Below are 21,066 nucleotides of genomic sequence, written 5' to 3'. Positions count from 1 at the left end.
ATTCCCAGAAACAGCTGTGTTAGTCTTTCAAATGTCTGTGCTAAGCATACTTGAAGCTATCTGGTCTAATTAGCCAGCAAGATGCTTTGAATATCCTGTGGAACCTGTTTCTGCTTTCCCATCCTGCCCTCTCCTCTGTTCAGTCCCTTCTCTCAGTTTGTCACCTGTGGGCTTATGAATTAGCGCAATGCTTTTTATCTCTTTGTTACTAACGCCAAGTGGAACACGCGAGCACCCTTGATTTTCGGCGTTCAAATTTAAACTTCTGAGGCACTTCTGATGCCTTATGGCGCCGTACTCTTCCAATACCTACACCAGGATTCGGTCCAGCAAGACGTTTTAATAACAGTTGATTACTGTGGTCTTTTTAAACCTTCAGAGCAGATCCAACAGGAGCAGGATCGATGACCTAAATCACCAGTTCGGTGCCTCACGTTTTGTTTCCCGATTTTACAGTGCCTGCGAAGGCCTCTCTCCGTGCTGCCCAGCGGGTAGGAGACCGCCCGGGGAAAGCGCAGCAGAGCTGCTCTTCCGAAGCAGCAGCGGGCGGCTCGGCCACCCGCGCCGTCCCCGCCGTCCCCGCGCTGTCCCACCCAGTCCCTCCCCGCTGTCCCCCGCTGTCCCCCCCGTCCCTCCCCGCTGTCCCCGCTGTCCCCGCTGTCCCCCCTGTCCCCCCTGTCCCCGCTGTCCCCCGCTGTCCCCCCTGTCCCCCCTGTCCCCGCTGTCCCCGCTGTCCCCTCTGTCCCCCCTGTCCCCGCTGTCCCCCGCTGTCCCCCCTGTCCCCCCTGTCCCCCGCTGTCCCCCCTGTCCCCGCTGTCCCCGCTGTCCCCCATGTCCCCCCTGTCCCCGCTGTCCCCCCTGTCCCCGCTGTCCCCTCTGTCCCCCCTGTCCCCGCTGTCCCCCGCTGTCCCCGCTGTCCCCCCTGTCCCCGCTGTCCCCCTCTGTCCCCCCTGTCCCCGCTGTCCCCCGCTGTTCTCCTGCCCCGCGCGCCCCGGGTCGGCGCCGGCTCCGCGGGGCATAGCGCCACCTCCTGGCGAGGCTGGGCAGCGGGGACGCGGCCCCCCCTGCCCGCTCGGCCAGGCCGGATAAAAGCTCTGCACTCTTTCACGCGGATATAAACTACTTCCTCAGTATTTTGGAGGCGGGTGGCGGAAAAAATATTACATTCATGTCCTGGGCCACATCCAAAGCAACGTGGCCTACGGGTCGAGGGAGGGGATTCTGCCCCTCTGCCTGCAGGGCTGCATCTGGCTCTGAGGTCCTCAGCACGAAAAGGGTATAGAGCTGTTGGAGTGGGTCCAGATGAGGGTCAGCAAGATGATCACAGGGCTGGAGAACCTCTCCTGAAGAGACGGGGTGAAAGAGTTGGGGAGTTGGGGTTTTTCGTCCTGAGGAAGAGAAGCCTCAACAGACACCTTATTGTGGCCTTCCAGTATGTAAAGAGTGCATACAAGAGAGCTGGTGAGGGATTTTTGAGGGCATGCAGTGGTAGGACAACAGAGAGTGGCTTTAAGCTGAAGAAGAGTAGGCTTAGATTTGATATTTGAAAGGAATTAATTATTAGATATTCGGAAGGAAAACATGCAACACCGGAACAGGTTGTCTGCAGAAGTTGTGGATCCCTTGAAGTGTTCAAGGCAGATGGAATGGGGCTTTGAGCAATCTGATCTAGTGGGTGACATCCCTGCCCATGGCAGGGAGCTTAGAACTTTATGATTATTAATGTTTCTTTCAACCCAAACCTTTCTATGTTTCTGTGATGTTATTAAATATATAAAGTAAGCATTCTAGTAAAGCTGGATTTTAAACTGCAAAAATCTTAAGTGCAAAAAGTCATGAGAGAAGCACATTTTTAATGCATTTCTTAAATAAATACAGGTTCATCTTGCTAGATACAACTTTCAAATAGTAGCTTACCCTGTCACAATCTTCTGTGTGCTTGATTCCCCAAAGATAAATTTGTATTTCAACTACCATTGAAATTCAGTAACTGCTGAAAGGGGGAAAATGTGAAAAGGTTGGCAGGCAGAATTGAACAAGAACTCTTACAGAAGAAGCTAACAGGCTAAATTCACATCTGGGCCATGTAATTATCCAAATGAATCTAGATGAAACTGCAGTTACTTTTATGAAAGCACCCAGGGATGCCACTCAGTATCTACTTCACATGTCATTCAAAAGAGATATTGTCACTTAAGACTTTGCAATACATATGAAATGAAAGAAAAAGTAGTTAGTTCCTTTTGTTTTACTCGTGCTTGTGCTCTGTTATGCTCAACTGGGCGATATAAAGTTTGTGGTTGGTACCAAAGAGCTAGATAGTAAAATAAGATGTATGTGATAATGTTAATGGGATGATACATATGAAGACTCCATGCTAAAGAGTTATTTTTCACGTGGCATTTAATGTATTTGTTTAGAGTGAGAAAATTACCATCTCACTTCCACCACTTTGAATCCATTGGCCCTTAAAGCTATGACCTGTCTTTTTAGCTGGATTTTTAGATCTGGATCTGTGTAAGCTGTGAAGAAATAAGCAACGTAACCCCAAGTCCTGCAAGTGCCTAATCAGCAGATACTAAGTGTTCTGTTTTCAATAAATATTGAGGGATTTTTTTAAGTAATGTCTCATTCCAATCACATGGTGTTTATATTGGTCAGTGAATCACAACAAAACTCTTTCTGCAGCAAGACTTCACGCTGTGTTATAAAAACTCTTACAAGTAGTAAAGACTGTGTTGTTACATAGGCAGCTTTACTGAAGGGAGACTTCTTTTTGTGGGTCATGTCCTTCAAAACCTGGAAAAGGCTGGATGTGCTCAAACTCTTGGAAAATCTCTCCAGGGCACTGATTCTCTCTTGTAACTTATGGGCCTCTTAAGAAGTGGAAAATTAATCCTAGCTTTTGCACTTAGAATCAAGTGTTTGCTCATTTGTTAGGAAGTATTGTAAGAAATATAAGTGATCATGGAATGGACTATCATTTTGACACATTGCAACCACTATTACAAGACTGATTTTTCTTGACATGTTGAGATAATAGAAGAGCAGATAAAGGTTGACAGAACCATAGCAGCTGCTGTTGGAACAACAACTTTACAGAACAGTGAAGGAATGAAATACAACATATATAACAATTTTAAATTTCACATTACTATAAAAGTTAAAGTGATGTCATGCAACTCTTTACACAAATCTACTTTGTTATTCACATGGCTTGTTTTTAAATATTGGTATGTATGCTAGAGGAAAATGCATCTGTGCCTCACAAATTCTTGAGGGATTCCTATAGAAAGCAAACTCTAAAGAGTGATGATAATCTTTTCAATTCTTGCAGACAAAACAGTAGAGAGGAAACGAACAATTAAAAGAGAATAATGTGCCTTAGGGGGTCAAAAGCTCTGTTTTGCTATTGAAAATCAGGATCCAAAGCAGTCTTGCTGTGGAAACAGTCTTACTTTTCACCAGTTAAAAATCAACTAGTGTTCCAAAAAGAATGTCAATTTTCAGGTTTCCTCCTCCTCTGCCTCACTGAAGGTTTCACTTGAGACTTCGTAGGAATAGCTCAAGGCAATGAAGTGCAGTAAGACTTGTGTATTTATTTTGGGCCTGTTAAAATTTCATAGCTAGTGCTGGCATGTACATTTAAGACATGAAACCCCTATCCATGGGGACATCTTCAGCTGTGCATGTTTTCATGTGGACCATTTTAGTAAAAATAATACAAGTTCTGAAAATCTCACCTATGAAGTTCTGGAAGTAGCAAAATTTATGCTCTTTAAAATTATGTACTGTGTAGGTCCTATGTTACACAGTATGTAATTAGGACAAAACACCCAGTATCTCCTTTTGGTTTTTGATGTTTGTTTCTTTATTTTTCCTAGTAACAAAGTGAAGATATGTGGTGTACTGATCCCCTGGATATATTTGTCAAAGTAAGTGCATACCAAAAAATAATTGAACTTACTAAATGAAGTTTGAGATTTAAGAAGTTCTGTGTTCAAAGAATCCCTGAAAACTCAACCGAGAACTCATTGGGGCTGAGTGTCAATGTGTTGGTTTGGAAGGTGATCAGCCACTAATCCTAGGGTAGAAGTACTTCACCCAGAAAGTCTTTAAAAAGAAACTGCTGGGATTTGTGAAGGATTTACAGGAAGAGTTTGTTGTGGTTACTGAACAATTCCTCTCTGGAATGACATAAATATGCTGTTTAATATCAATGTACCTTGGGAATTAACTACTGGGTCAAACATCTTTAGCTGACGAGCAGCTGGAGACTGACTGGCTAAGTAATGAGAGTGGAAGGCTTACCCCAAAATCTCAAATTTAGAGTGATTGTTAGGAAATTGATGGTATCTCAATGCTATTGTCTTCATATGGTGCCTTAGTGGATAATATGAAATTCCAGTATTCGAAGGAAATTCATTGGCAAAAATACTGTCTCACCTTGCCCCTCCACATGGTGAAAGCCAATCAAAATCTGGCTCCTGTGTCAGACCTGTTATTTCCTTTATTGTTGGAATTAAACAATAGTCTCTATTGCCCTAAATTCCTGACTTTGGCAGTGCCAGAAAGGCTGTAGAGGTGGTAAAATCTGCTACTAGAAATCCTTGAAAGTTTTCAGTTAAGTATGAGGAACAAATTCTGATATATAAACTACATAATCCTTTATCTTTACTGGACTTGCACTTAAGTGTGTATCAGTGCAGAATTTATGTCCTTAATGTTAACACTATGATCCTTACAACTTCTAAAATGACATTTTCTTTCATGGTATGTGTTCAGCTCAGAAGACAGAACTTGACCAGACTTTTTTTTATGATTACCAATTAATTTACTGTGAACCTTAATTTACGGGATGTGGTAAGTAGGTTATTCCACATACATGAGTCGTGAATACTTTAAGAGTGTTAGGTCTGAAATTTTGAAATTTTTTTCTCCTCTCTCTTATTCAACCTTCTGTTTATACATGTTAGAATCTGAAAAATCTAAAAATGTTTTCTGGCCTGCTTTGTACACTTGCTTATTTGCAAAGACCTCATGCCACATATGTTGGAAAAAATTGAGATTTGTTTTTCTTTATTAAAAAGCCTTTGTATCATATAAAATACTGGCAGAATCTAACTCAATCTTTGCCATACCCTTTAAACAAAGATCTCTGTACATGTAAACATTTATTAACATGACCAGAAACCTAGTTAGTAGGTAAGGTAGCACTTTATTTTCATTACTACAATACTTTCCACCCAACACATATTTGTCAATACAGCTGTTTTTATAACACAGATCAGAACTGCTGTGAAAATCTGTTGCTTGTATGTTGTTCTACTGAAGGTCAAAAGCTCTTTAATTAAACTTTACTTTGCTAAGGCTTATGTTTACATAGAATGCTCTGCAAGAAGTAAAGTGTTTGTAGTGAGATCATGGGAGAAAAATAATATTTATAAAGGCAGATTTAACTCACATGATATAGAAACAATTTTATTTTCACAGTAGACGCTGCTCTTTCTTCCATATTAATCTTTACTCTACCAAGGAGTCTGTGCAGGCTAATGGGGTAGTTCTATAGTCAAAGATTAGTAATTAGTACAACTGAACTTGAATGTGATTACTTATTCTTAGAGGGAAGTTTTTAAAAATAATTCATATCTTTACTGGGCATAAGTGTTTACTTACCTATTCCATACAGCTTGTAGCTTTCTTTGGGGCCAGTTAAAGCTATTTACAGATAGAAAACTATGGACTCCTTTGTTGATAAAGTGAAGAGGGGCTTCTTTGTGAAGGGATGAACAAAGTCACAGGAAAATAATTCAGAAGAGTTAATCATGAGCAAAACCACAGAGGGGATTTTGACATGCAGTCAAAGGACTTAGCATTGTTGATATTTTGTTATCAATTCAGAACATACTCAGTTTTACAAAGAGAATGACTGATGGGTGGATAAAGAAGATTGAAGCAGAATGAAAGACAAAATGTTCTAAACACAAGGAAATTTGGTTATTACCATAAAAGCAAGCTGTTATTCAGCAAACTGTACAGAGTGATAGTGGCTAAAGGTAGCTAGATGTTGAATAATTCGTGGTTATCTGTCTGATTTGTCAACTCCCTACTCTCATTGCTATTCCCAGAACATTCACTGAGGATATCAGCAAAGTAAAGGCTACAGGATTAAATCTTATTCTAGCAAAAATACAGGACAGAAAGAACCACCAGACAGTTTCAGATAGACTCCAAACTGTCTCACCACTATTCATTTTCTACCACTGCTGGAATTTTGCTGTGGAAACAAACAGCAAAGAAAACAATAACAGGATTAAGAACAATGACAGACTATTAAATCACATACCAGTGGTTCACAGCCTATGGCATTTTTTTCCACTGGTACAATGTTAGATTTCTTTTGGGGATGGATTTTCTATTTTTTTAATGCACAACATTTTAGAGTTAAGAACATGACCTAGAGGAAGAAGGGATGCTTTCTAGTTCCCCCCTACCTTGATATAGTTTTATGTTGTTTTTCATTTAGTTCTCCAACCTCTATGTGTGGAGTTTGGAGACAGGCCCCTTTTCTGCTCAGGAACAAGAGTCAGGGCCAAATAAGATGCCAAATCATGCTCCATTCTTCCTTTACTATAGCAGGCCATAGAAAGCAGCCATCAGTGAGCAAACAATAGTAATGAGTTCTTCTACTAACTATAATTGTGGGAGGGCTAACATGCACAGACTGCAGCACAATAGAGATTTGGGACCAATATACAAACAACTAGTAATTCTGTAATCTAAGGTCTAGTCTAGAACCATGGGAAACCAGCATCCTAAGTTTAGGTACTTAAATAGTGCAAGAGGCCTCTTCTATTTTGAGAAATCAAATACAGTTTCCCGTTCTTATTGTTCCCAGAGTAAAAAATGCATCCTGTTGATACCATAAAAAGATACCATTCTGCAATCTGGAAAAGTGTGTTTTAGTTATTCTACTGTTGCAGTTCTACACTCTGATTATGTAGAATCATGATGTTAACATCATGATTTTTTCTCAGTAGTTCAATTTCTTTAGTCTTTAAAGCCACTTTACATACTCTGATAATAATTTTTATTTCCTGGTTTCAAATGTCACACATTGATTTCATGTATGTATTTTTTTTAATCCATGTCCAAGTGTAAAGCAAGCATTTTGACAACTGGTTACAGGACATGCTTGCTACATACCAATTACATGTCAAGTGCACAACTACTTGCAAAATTCAGTCCCATTTGAGAAGACAAAAAGCCATTAGGGCCTTCCAAAATGTAGTTGCTGCACTTGCCTCCAACATCTTGTTACCCTTCATGTTCCCATCTCCTGTGTGGGTGAGTTCATTAGGAGTTATCATTGCAGCTCCAAGCTGGATGGCATACGAGGTTGACACATGCCAGCTCTGCCTTTTGTACCAACTAATATGGAGTTTATTGGCTGCATGTTTGAAACAACTGGACTTATACCTTCTGTTACGTGATACAAACCCCTGCAGTTATTACCTCCAGATGTGGGGAGAAAGGCTAGAGAAAAAGCTGTAAGCCCATGGTTTGTTCCACTACAGCAGGTCTGAGCTGGAATGTCAAGACCTACAGCAGTGCTAGGCACTGAGAGCTGTACTTCCAGGAAATATTAAAAGTGGTCTGGCAAATAGCTACTTGGTATTAAATATTACAGAATCCTTCCTGGCTTATATTAGGTGCCCAAAATCAATAAATACTTTGACCTTTAACTTTCCATGCCTCATTCCTGCTTCTGAAAGAAAGTTAATAATAATAATCTCTCCTCTTAGTGGATTGTAGTGCAAATGAACTGACTAGTATCATAGAATCATAGAATCTTAGAAACATAGTATCTGTGAAGGAGTTAGTGTCAGATTATGAGACCAAAAAAAAAAGGATTTCTAACCTCAGACAGAATTTGTCAAGTGGTGAGTAAAAAACATAAGAAAAACATGAGGCCACAAACATCAATAATTCTTTACTAAAAAGTAAAGAAGAAGGAAAATTTAATTCTGGCTGATATAATAGTCAAGTGGAAAATACACAGTAGAGTTATATAATTGGACAGCACATTATAATATACAGGCACATGCAGGCTGAAATAAATGTGCACAGGAAATCTGAAATTTAACACTTCCTAAGTGTTTTTAAAATTTACTGCACTACAGCCACAATTGTTAGGTTTCTGTTCCTCTTATTTGTTTCTCACAAAACACAATTTGCTATAAGGCTGTGAGATATGCAGAAAGGCAGAATCACATTTGGGAATTAATTCAGATAGTAATGTACAGTTTTCAAAAGTGAAGTTAGATCTGAGTACACTGTGACTTCTGTCTGCTCCTCTCTCTTGAGAATTACAAGTCAGCTGATGTGGTAAAATGAAAACTCTTGGCACTTCACTGTCTAGAGACTGAATTTTTTAGGTGTTTTCTACACACTGTTCCAGCAGAGATACACCAGTACTTCCCCACCTGCAGCAGAATGATATTAGGAAATGTAGGCAGAATTTGGTAGGACCCAGGTTAAAATGTTTAGATTAGAAGTCTATATACCACAGAATTTTTTGTGACTTTTACCAATACCTGTTTGTATGGAGTACTATGTCTTAGTCTTCTGAAAGGTAGCCATTCAAACAGTGAGTGTGTGAAAAACATGACTTTCACCTATGGCTCAGTTTTAAGACAATGCATTAATATGCATGCTGAACTGCTGAGCAGGGTGAAAATGAAGGATTAGTGATCAACACTAACAAGAATCATTTGCTGTAAGCATAAATGTACAGTGCTTTTTGCTCACAACATAAACAACTGTATTTGCAAGAATCTCCTAGTATCTGGACAATTTAGTACCATTTTTATGTGTTTTTATGTTCAGAATAACAACAATATTTAGCTTTAATTCTCTAAATAAGTATTAACAGAATTACATGTTAATGAATTAACAAATTCATCTCCATTTTATTGTTAAAGCCTCCACATAGAAGCAAGAGATCAAAGTTCACTTTAGTTACACAGAAAAGTAATTTGTTGTTTTACCAGGACTGTAAAAATAGTATATTATCCAGATCTATCCATACTCTTCATGCTGAAGTAAACCAGAAATAAAACACAACAGATATTCCTTCTCACATATTCTTCAGACGGGTTAAAGGCAAGGAACATATAGTTTGGCTGCTGACCTCTCCCTCAATGGAAAAATCTAAAATGGATTAATGAGAATAAACCAGCCCTGTAAAGCATGCTTTGGACTTGCTTTAAGATATGAAATCTATAGTTATCACATAAAATACTTGGCCTTTAAAGAACTTTTACACAACCTTACCATATTTCCGTCTGTTTTCCTGATTTGAGATACAGTTTGGCTGAGAGCAACATCAGCATCTTTGACACTGTGATTCATAGAACTTTTCTGCATGGGAAATGACCAAAAAGAACCAAGTCCAACTCTTAATTAAGCAGTCTGTAACAGGGATTGAACCTACAACCCTGTTGTAAATAGCACCATGCTCTAGACAACTAACCCAATCTCAGGGCTGTTACTTGTACTTCATGGTACAGCTTCTGGGCAGTTTTTTTCCATCCTCAAGATTTTGTGGTGGATGTTCAAAAGACAAACCAAGTTTATTCCTAAGGAAGAATTCTTAAAGATAGACTCAGACTATTCATATCCTTGTCTTATTTTCCCTCTCCTTTGGAGTTGTAATTGCATAAAGGATAGACAAAAGAATTGCACTGAAGTGGCTGAATTCACATGCTATATTTTGACCCTCATTCTGAAAACACATAAGAACAGTGAGAAAAATGGGCAGTATTACTGTAAAGTTCCCACTCACACAGTAAATTGCCTGAGTGGAAAAGCACTTCCAAGAGCATATGCTCTTGTTTTATTTTTTCCTATACTCTTGTTTTTTAATGCAGCTAAGATTCTTGGATACACAAACTGTTCCTTAGCAGTCTAAGGAAAAAATGTCTGCAGCATTGTTTGTGCTGCTTAGATGATTATCACTAACTGGTTTTGTTACTGACAAGATAGGTTTATAATCCAGCTGCCAAGATTTTAGCAAGAAAGGATGGTTGGACTTTGCCTGACTGCTGTTTTTTCTCTTTGGATTCTGGAAAATCAGTCTCTTTATTCCACTTTCAGAGAGTATCAGCATCATAGCCCTGTTTAGATTATTATTATTTTTAGGAGAAACAGTATCTTCTAATACACATATGCAAGAACTTACACAAAATATCATATGAAACTTTTAGAAGAAAAAGAGCAAACAAGGAGGATCATGAAAATTTTAAGTATGAAGATGTGCCACTAGTGACAAAGAAGAAATTTAGTTCAATATGAACATACCTTTAACATTCTTGATGAAACCAAAAACAGCTTGCTGACTCAGGTATCAGAGGCAGTAGAAGGGGAAATTCTTCCCAGCTGCCCTACTATGGCATCAAGTATGTCACTTGCTAGTGGGTGTGTGCTTGGGCATCATTATAGTGCATCTGATATTACAGGAATATCAGATATTATAGTGCATCTGATATTACAGGAATATCCTGTAAGTGGAATCTTACAGGATTCCAAGTGGAGAGTGGGTATTCAGAAAATAAGAAAACACATTGTAATTAAAGTTTGTCAAAGGGTTCAATTTGAATAGAAATTAAGACTTTTCAGCAGATTTACCATTTGCTTCTGTTGGTAAAGTAAATATAACTGTATTGTCCTCTGCAAGGCTAATGTCTTTGTTTTACTCACCCATAGAACATTAGGTTGCAAAGGAAACACAAAAAGTGCATATTCATAGACTTATAATACTATAGTATTATTAATGGATTTTGTCTACAAGGAAAGCTTTTTTAGGATAAAATTCTTTCAATTCAATTTAAAATTAACAACTGTACACTCAACTTTCAGCCCTCTCTTGGGCAAAGTTCATATTGAAATTGAATTTTGCATTCCTTTGGACTGAAAAGGAGCAAAGGGACACAAGAATCAAATATTTATTTTTATAATGCCTATAGTGTAGAAAGAGTAAAAAAAATAAACCTCAGACACTAGCTGGACATTATTAGGAAAAAGTGTTGAAGAGAAAGATAAGAGAGAGAAGTGACTGTATATGCTAAAGTGTAAAACTGCATATGTGTAAAATGTGCAACAAAGAATAAATTGCCATTAGCATAGTTGCTAGAACCCTACAAATATATACTTTCAATTTCCTGTAAATAATAACATGGAATTTTAGTAAGTCACTTAGAATTTGTATAAAATTAGGAGACTATAAAATGAGCATTCTGCCTATTCTTAGTCTGCAATTACATTTTACTATAAGGTATATGGAATTAGTTTCATTGCTGAGTCTCTCCAAAACTTAATGCATATTTAATGATACAGACCTTTGCACAAAGTCTGTCAGCAGGGAGCCTTATTCTGACAGAAATCTAGTCACACATTTCTGTATCCTGAATCCCAAAGCAGGTTAGTAGAGCCTGAAAAGTGAGTGGCATTGATAAGGAATACTGAGAGATACCCTGATTCACAGCAACTTGCTTCTGCTTGTGAACAGGATAGCTCTTTCAGAGTTCCTTATTAATATTTAAAATAAAATATTTGGCATCTCCATTTAATTCCATTATTTAGAAAATACTAAGTGAGTTTTATAATGCACTAGTTCTGTGGTTTTAAATATGGTAACTAATCGTGGTTATCTCAGAAAAAAGCAGTTAATGCAGGCAGATCAGGTAATCTTGCCTGTAGTAAGAGCAAGTTCACATATACTGTAATTGTCATTAACATTTCTATTCATTTGGTACCTCTTCCCATGAAAAAAAGCAAGACAGATGAGCACATAATCTCTTTCTGGACAGAATCCTTCCCTGTCCCTGACCATCTTCTGTTCTCCAGGGCACAGAAGCACTTAGTCCTTTGTTAAATGGCAATAACCCTTACTCCATGCTTTTTGTGGACAAATGGTTAGATAATTTTCACGCCCTTAAAAAGATTAAATTTCTTAGTTAATATACTTGGAAGTTACAACAGACTTTGCCTTTAGCTCTTTTCTACACCTAATTTTATACAGCCCAGTGAGCAGAATTAAATTGTTCAAATAGCTTATTTCTGTCCAGCTAGTTCAGTAGATGTCTTTTATTCTTGCCAACCTGTATTTTTCTCAAAAGGATTCTATGCATTTTACTTTATTATTTTTCATATGTTTGCTTGGGAGGGAAAGAAACATTTCTCAGAAGTTTTCTTCTGCAAGGAGGAAGAAACAAAAACATAAACAATTTATGTATTGTTGTAGAGTTCTAGCAACTGAGTCATCTTAAAGGTACAACTGTACAACTACTACCAGCATCCAAAAAGCTCTATAAAAGGTAGCAATGGGTATTAGAGACTGTCCTCCAAATACCCAAGAGAAAACAGGGCTTGCTAAAAAATCATTCACGTTTTTTTCATGGAAATCAGCTGAAATCTGTGGAGGCTTTTCTCATCAATACCAACAGCAATGGGCAAGTTCAACTTTCAGGCACCACCAAAGTGAACAATAGTTTGGGACCTTTTTTGCAAGATGTGCTGGGGGTTCATTTTTCTATAATTCCACCCCTTTCCACAAACTTGACTTTTTCCAGTCATCCTTCCCACTGAAACATCCTAAATCCAGTTCCAGTTCTTCTTTCTCTGCTTTCGATCAGTTCTAAGGAGTGAAACTCTCAAATAAACTTGTTGAGCATTGCCACTTCTCCACCACAGCAGAAATCAATACTGATTTTTTCCCATTTATTGCAAATAAATCTTGACTTCTGAGATGTCATAAAATCCTCTCTCTGACTCCTTCCAGGTCTCTATTATGACTCTCAGGGGCCAGATTTTATTTCTATGCCTCCTATGGAACTTTGTAAAGCAAAGGATTTAAACAAACAGAATCCCACTATTATATCACTTTATCTTAATTCTTGTTGCCACTTCCCTGTGCTTAAAGGATTCAAAAGTCACACAGTGTGCTGTTATAATATTGGATGGTAGCTTCCAGTCATTCAAGAACAGTATTACTAGAAGTATCTTCTGGGCTGGGAGCAAGATACAGTGGAGAGAGCTATGAGAGCAATGGCGTTTCAGGGTCAGCTGCCCATGTCCAAACAGATGGCATCTTGTTATCTCTCATTAAAAAAATCTTCCATGCAGAAAGTAACAGTGTCAGATCTTGTCATGCTGATTTATCCTAAGTTCAAAGACAAAATATGTACTCAAAAAACACATAGGCTACATAGTCAAAGTGCAAAATACATATTTTGATCAGTGTGCTAGTTATGAGACAAGTAATTATATAACAAAATTTCCTTTTAGAGTTTAGTTTTGATTGGATAAACACATCTAAGCTACTTTACTTGTTTGCTTTACATTTCCCTCTTGGGCATGGATGAGGTATGCTGGGTAACCAGAATTCATGAACTATATTTTCCTTTCAAGTCTGCCTAGCTGTAGAAGTAAGTGTGTAAGACCTATGAAAATCCAGTTCAATTACCAAGAAAATTTCTGAACAAAATAGTGATTACATGAAAGTCAGGCAGCTGGTGTCTTGCTTCTGTTGAAAAGAGTGATTTTAGTAGAAGCATGAATTAGGTCTTCAAATCAAGTATAGCATCTTTGTAAAGATGAGTATAGGGTTTTCTACTTCTTCTGAGACAAAGGGTCCCATCTTCCAGAGAGATAATGTTCTCACTATTGCTATAATCCTAAATGTTATGCTGAAGATGCAAATATTATTTATGTTTTTAAAAGTAGATTTCTGCATGTGACTTCAGAATAAGCAACCATTCTCATTATGAAGATCATCCATTTTGCAGAGGGTTCCTTTCTTATTTCCACTCATACTAATAGAACAGTTTCTTAAAAATCTGTGATACAAAACAAATAGTGAAAACTTGATCTGTGGATTTCTAAGGCAAAGCTGAGATAAGAAAAAAATTAGAAAGATCTATTTAATATCTGCTTCTATAAACATTATCAATAGGCCTTTAGGATGTGCTTTAAAGAAAAAAAGAGCTCCTAAGGATATGTTGCATAGTAAAATGCAGGTTTAATTATAATTTGTTTTCACATGCCTGCATAGTTTAAATTGCCTAATATGAATAAAAGAATTACATTTGTGTGAACTGGTAAGTGGCATTCAGACTCTAAGGCATGTGTTACTACTTTGCTTTTTCTCTTCTTAATGTATTACCTAGATGAGACTAAAACCTGACGCAAAGGTATGTCCATACCAAGACATTATTTTTTATTAATTTTTAGCATTTATCTTATTATTTTTGCTGGAGAGCATATTTATTTTCATTTGGTACTCAGAAACAAAGTAAGTTAAAGTGTAGAAAAACCTTGAACCACAGACACTTTGTATCCTTTGTATCTCTTGATGGATATAATGTTCATTATAGCTGAGCGCATAACCTGTTTCTGGACAGAATCCTTCCCTGTCCCTGACCATCTTCTGTTCTCCAGGGCACAGAAGCACTTAGTCCTTTGTTAAATGGCAATAACCCTTACTCCATAATGTTCATTATATCCAGCAAGAGATTAAACGGTCATCTACATATATTGCTGCAATGCTTTGCTAAGCATATTCCTAATATATCCTATAATTACACTACAAGCAAAGTTTAGTTTTATGAGTTTGTAGTCACACTGACTTCTTGGGAAGAAGTTACTGTTAAGAAGATACTGTGTAACTATATAAAATGGGACAACACATTCAGTATAAATATGAAACACAAGCTCGTATGGAAAATGCACTTTCTTTTGTTTCAGAATTATCTATACCTTTGCTTGCATTTAGAGTTTATAATTCCTCTCACCAATGAATAATGTGCCATTATTGAATCTTCCTCCTTTGGAGTGAAGAGAAAGACTGATGCAGACACAGTCACACATGTTCCAGCTTCCTGCAGAGCTTTATCTGTGTAATGTCCTTCCTCTCCTTTGAACAGGCAGACCTGTGGGATGGGCACTGTAAGTCTTCAAACACAACAGATGCATTATGTAGCTCATAAGATACATTTTCTTTTAGTAAAGCAATGGCCTTTTTTTCCATACCTTAGGAAGACTATGATGTGAAAACTTATGAATATAAGAAGAATTTTCTGGGCCCAAATAAGAAGGTGGAAGGCTGAAGGAACTGGATCAGAACCTAGAGCCCATTTTATAATTTGAAAGATACTGAGTATTGTATCTTATTTTTTTAGGGGTAAATTTGGAGCAAAAGCATAATTCTAGCCTTACAGAGCTCTCATGATGGAAACAAAAGAAAAAGCTACAAAGGGACACATGTACTTGCATGTTAACACTAGAGTAAAGACCACAGAGTCTAACTGTACTGCTCCTATTTACATATTCATTCAGTAAAAAGGCAAAACAATCTGAACATGAGCAATAAATATTTAAATACTTTGTAAACAATATTAGAAATAAATGCACTACAAACTTTGAGCAAAATTGTAGTCCTCATAAAATGTACACCACACTTAAGTCACAAAAATTGAAAGACTCAGTTCATCCCAGAAAACCAGACATTATAAAAAACAGGATTAGGTTTCTTAGGGTTTACCACCCATGTTAGCAGGGACATGAAGGTAAGATACAGCTGCTAATCCATCTCTTGAAGTTTTCCACAGTGCCACAATCAATAGAGAATTAAACCTGTTCAGAACTGTGAACTTATTTTTTTAATCTTCATGAGACCACTATTTTCTACATTTCACAAAAAAGAAATCAAGCAAAGATGCAAATGCTTTCTTAAGTGTATATGAGAAGAAACTCTAAGGCTCTAAGTCTAAGGCTTCGAAATTCCTAAGTCTCTTAAACACAAAAACCCTGCTACCAAGGCAGATATATCTCTGGCTATTTAGTCTTCAAATTCTGCAAGTAATTCAGACAAGGTTAGCAGTTTAGGACTAGGACTGTTAATAACATTATTTATTGCTGTGGGACTGTTTGGAAACCTAACATAGAACAGCCACGAAATTGAAAATGAGTCTACAGCACTACCAACTTGAGCTGGGATGACATAGAAATTAAAAAATATCATATGTAAATTCTAGCCTACGTGGCAATATAATCTATTCAAATTTCTTCATGCAAATTTTTTTTGCATCATTTTATCAACAGTAACAGTTTTTGGTGCACAGGAAGGAGTAAATAAACTATATAAAATCAACGGTAAGATTATAATAACTTTATTCATAACCCATAGATTTAAATTAATTATTAATTATAATTATCCTAAATTTATATCATTGTAACTACAGAGGGAAACTGGTTTCTACTTTTGACCTTGTTCCATCATTAACCTTTGCTTTTAGACTGCCTGTTGTTATTTTGCCAGTGAGGTTACCTGAAGGTCAGCCACATATTTCAGGAAACAAGAGGGAGAACAGGTGAGAATTCCTTTTCAAGATCTGTTTTCTTGTCTTCATATCCATGTGTTCTTTTACAGACAAAAATAAATAAATAAATAAATAAATAAATAAATAAATAAATATATATATATATATATATATATATATATATATATAATCATAGCACACATGGTGACCAAAATGCCAGAAGGTACCAAGGCATAAGAGCAAAGAGAAAGATATTTTTGACTGAGTGGTTTTGCTTCTCTTGTAGCGTTCGTTCACCTTTGGCTGTAGAATCTCTGCATGTTGACATTTGTCAATATATCAGATAAAGAGCTGCAAATTGCTTCAAACGTTATTTACTCAGAGCACTTTCTCCCTTTCCCTGCAAGTTACATGAGTTTGATTAACAGAAGCCTCTAAGTAACTACTGAAATTTGAGCTGCAACTAAAACTGCTGACTGCTCTTGGCATCTATTTAATATTCAAACTCTCCTAATGAAAACCTCATTCTTTCATTTCTCTGTCCAGTTATTTTTATGTATTTATGCCCTTCTGGATATTTCTAGGAAATACTTTTGGTCACAATTGGCCACATGCATTTATTGTTAAAATGCATACTTAGAAATCTATCACCATTAGACCATTCAAATATTTTTTCCTATCAGTTTTCCAGCTGGTGAACAACAGAACTGTTCTAACTAATTTTAACTTCCTGTTTGGTCCAGCTTCTTTTCTATTCTGCCAGTGAAGTCAGAGACTGTTTTATCACATCATTTGTATTCTTGAACTAAGCACAGTTTGTACCTTTTAGGACATCCAATTCTAAATTTCTAGCCATAACAAATAAAGATTGTTTTTTTTGTTTTGTTTTGTTTTTGGTTTTTGGTTTTTTGGGTTTTTTTTTAGCATTTGGGAGCCTTTATATTACTGTATGAGCATCCTAAATCAAAGAAATCCACATTTTTATGTGAGAGATTTTTCTACAGATTTAATTTTCCAAAGTAAGTATATGGTATTAACACGAAGGTAAAAATTATGTTTTGCTTTCCTGCTAATTATCCTATGAGTTGCTAAGATGGGAGTTTGTGCATGTCTGCTGTAACAACCTTGTACCATGGAAAACTAATGTTGAAAATTATGAGTAAAGTAGCCTCTTTCAGTACTTTCAAAGATAATAAATGCTTTTCTTCTCAACTTTAATTTGAAGGGTAAAATATTTTGCTCCAGTGATTAATTTTCTTAAACAGAGTTACCAGGGCTCCTTATATCAGTAAAACTTGGTAATTAAAGCAGCCACCTGCTTGCTAATCATAAAGGAATATTCACTTGCCTTTCCCCTATTAAAAACTGGGTGGGATGTAGAGAACAAGGTGAGAACAAACATACCATGTACTTTGTCCTTTTAAAAAATGAAATTATTCTCATGTGGAAAAGTGGTTTAGATTGTCTCAGTCACTGGTGTGCTACTGGGTGTTTTTGTTTTAGGGAACCTGAACCTTTTGTAAAATACCCAGTTTTCATGTCATTCAAACCATGATGTGCCAACACTCTATGTACATCTACTGCATGAATAGCATCACTGCTTTCTGCAGGACTTCTACATAAGCATTATTTTGACAGAATCTATTTAACTAATGAGAATGGAAATTAAAGCAATATGATTAAAAGATCTACTATAGTATGCCTGTCATTCAAGTTGTTTTCCAAGATAATTCTCACTAGACAATTTGTCATATATACTGCTGGATATGCAATTCCAAAGACAATACTAATTCCATTCAAATATGTTTGGATATAGACATACTCATTAGTATTTACATTTTAAATTCCCATTTTGCTGATATCTATTAAGTAACAAATACACCTTTATGTCAAATTCACCACCAGAGTTTGCTAACTGCTAGTGCGACAAATGCTTGAATTTATCAGGTAGCTACTCTTAGGTTAAGATGTTCAAATTCATTAAATTGCACTGACAGAAGCAATGGATGATAGAACGTTGTACTGAGATTCTCAGGGTCAAAATCTGAGTCCCAGATTGATTATTTTTCATACAAGTTTACAGAAAATTATTCTTGTGACAGGATTTCACTGAAGATAAAGTTGTGCTTCTGTGCATAAGCTCACTTCCATTTTTGGAACCAGACTAATTACCTCACAGCCAACATGACATTTGCTCCATTAAAATACTTTGATCTCTTCCTTCCTATCTTGATGTACAAGTTCCTGCTGACAAGCTTCTTTACGAAGATAACTAACACTGCATTACATATATATTCCAATATGAAACTGAACTTCATTTTAGATGAAAGAAATGTTACAAGACTTGCTAGGAAAATCTCAGCAGCATCATGACTGCTATATAGGCTGGAAGGCATGCCATAGGACTTGTTTTCTGCTTACATTCTGCTATTTTCAATGTTAATCTCCACTTTATGTAATAAAATTAATGTACATAAGGCTATGCAATGGCCAAAGGAATAATGTGTTTACAGTGAACAGAAGGCCTAATACATAAATTTAAGCTTGGCTTCTCTTTTGATCAAGTTTGTGGGATTTTCAGTGTATACATGAGAAATTTCTTGATTTTTTAAAACTGATTTTGTGTTCAGATCATGAGGTCTTGTTTATAAACTAGAAAGAAAATCACATTTATAAAATAGAATAAACATTTTTCTTTGGATATATAAATACACTGCATCTTCATAATCAGATCTATTAGCTTCATTTAAAACAGAGGGATCTTCTAGCTCTTTTTCTCCAGATGTACATCAGTGCTAAGTAACTAGACTAAACTACATCTGTGAAGTGTTATTATAACTCATGGCTACTTTCAGAAATTCTACTAGCTTTGATCGTGTTGTCTGTCCATGTTTAAATATCCTTCCCATTATTTTCCATTAGCTGAACTGAATCTTCCTTCTTGCAATGAAAGCCAATTACTTTTCCTATCACAGCAGCATCTCTGTAACAACTCTCTAGATTCATAGATTCTATTTTCTTCTCAATCAGCTATACAAGTAATAATTCTCAATCCTTTCCTATTTGTCTCACAGGAAACAATTCTGAAATATCTGCTTGTTCTTGATGTTCTCATTTCAGTCACCCTTCATTTAAAGAAGCATGAAAAGGCAGCATGTCTCAAGAATAAAAAAGAAGAAATAAAAGGTTTTAATTGTTAAGGGGAAAGCACTGCAAAATGTTAAAGATCATATATGATGACAGACGTATGATGAAATCAGTTTCTAGCAGCTCCTGTGTTATATTATTGAGAGGCCTACTTTATCCATCCCTGTAGTGGCTAAAGTAGTCTTTACACTGTGGTTCTCCCTGTCAAAAGGACACTTCAGGATCAAGAGACAGTTGCCAGAAATATCTGTGACTACATGAAAAACAGTCACAATGCTGAAGAGCAGGAAGGGCCAAGCCTGTATCCCTCTTTCCACCCATTACCTATTAAAGTACTAAAATTCGTCAACTTCTAAATGATTAAAAATTAAAAAATTCATATGTAGTAATTTAAATTAAACTTCAGTTGCTATTCAGATGTATTTGATATTGAATCCCAAAGTAAAGAAAGGACTGCCAAAGGAATCAATTTTTTTCTACACTAGATGTATGAGGAAAATGAATTATCCATTGGCAAGGTGTGTTTTGGGCAGGCACAAGGAGAACATTTTACTAACATTCTCCAGATACAGTAACTGAGACTGTCCACAATTAGTTACAAAATTCAGAGCAGTAATTGTAATTTTTTTTTACCCCACGCCAGTTTACTAGATGTAAGTTAATCGCTCACCAGCATCCTTACAAATACTGATTTGTTGTTGCTCCTTACCTACTTACCTACTCTCCTAGTTAGTTTAACTACACTCTGGTTTTTTTTGCCTTATTTTTTCACTTGATGCCTCATTTTTATATTTCCTATCTGACTGTCATAGACATGGAGAACTTCCCTTCAACTTCTCCAGGAGTCAGGCATTCCTACCAACACCTTACATTTGTGGAAAAGCCTCCAGGTTAGGATGTCAGGTTGCAATAGGAGACATGGGCGTTGCTTTCACGGGTGCTTAGGGGAACCATCACAGAATCGATTAGAATGGGAAAGAAACCTATGAGTGCATCGAGTCCAACCTGTGACCAAACACCACGACTCAACTAAGTGGACGTGACCATGACACTAAGTGCCACGTCCAGTCTTTCCTCAAACACCCCCAGCGACGGTGACTCAACCTCCCTGGGCAGCCCACTCTAGTGTCTAATCACCCCTTCCGTGAAGAACTTCTTCCTAATGTCCAACTGAATCCCCCTACCCCCGGGGCTGCTTAGCACCATATCCTCTCGTCCTGTCACTGGGAGCCTGGGAGAAGAGGCCAACCCCCACCTGGCCACAGGCTCCTTTCAGGCAGTTGTAGAGAGTGATAAGGTCTCCCGTGAGCCCCCTTTTCCCCAGGATAAACACGCCCAGCTCCCTCAGGTGCTCCTCCCAGGACTCGGCGCTGCAGCCCGTTGCCCTCCTCTGATGTGCTTGGCTGCGGGATAACACAGCCCCGAGAGCCGCCCCGCGCGGCCGCGGCGCGCCTACGCCTTTAAGGGCGGCCCGGCCGCGCCCCCACGTGTGCGATCAGCTGACGGCGCGTCCCGCCCCGGCCCGCCCCTGCCCGCTCCC

General features: G+C 37.5%; 1 long non-coding RNA gene across 1 annotated transcript; it reads right to left on the bottom strand.

Annotated features, from left to right (window-relative positions):
* Positions 1-5,198: 5,198 nt before the first annotated feature.
* On the bottom strand, positions 5,199-20,993 carry LOC146763839 (uncharacterized). The gene is made up of 4 exons (XR_014951358.1): positions 20,782-20,993; positions 16,388-16,480; positions 14,853-14,990; positions 5,199-13,222 (listed from the first exon to the last, which is right to left on the bottom strand). It is a non-coding gene; the product is annotated as an uncharacterized LOC146763839 (long non-coding RNA).
* Positions 20,994-21,066: the final 73 nt, after the last annotated feature.

The sequence above is a fragment of the Lonchura striata genome, chromosome Z, assembly GCF_050655825.1.
Source record: "Lonchura striata isolate lonStrDom1 chromosome Z, ASM5065582v1, whole genome shotgun sequence".
NCBI classification, from domain to species: domain Eukaryota; kingdom Metazoa; phylum Chordata; class Aves; order Passeriformes; family Estrildidae; genus Lonchura; species Lonchura striata.
Note: the sequence above shows the minus strand (reverse complement) of the source record. Positions and strands in the feature narration are given on the sequence as shown.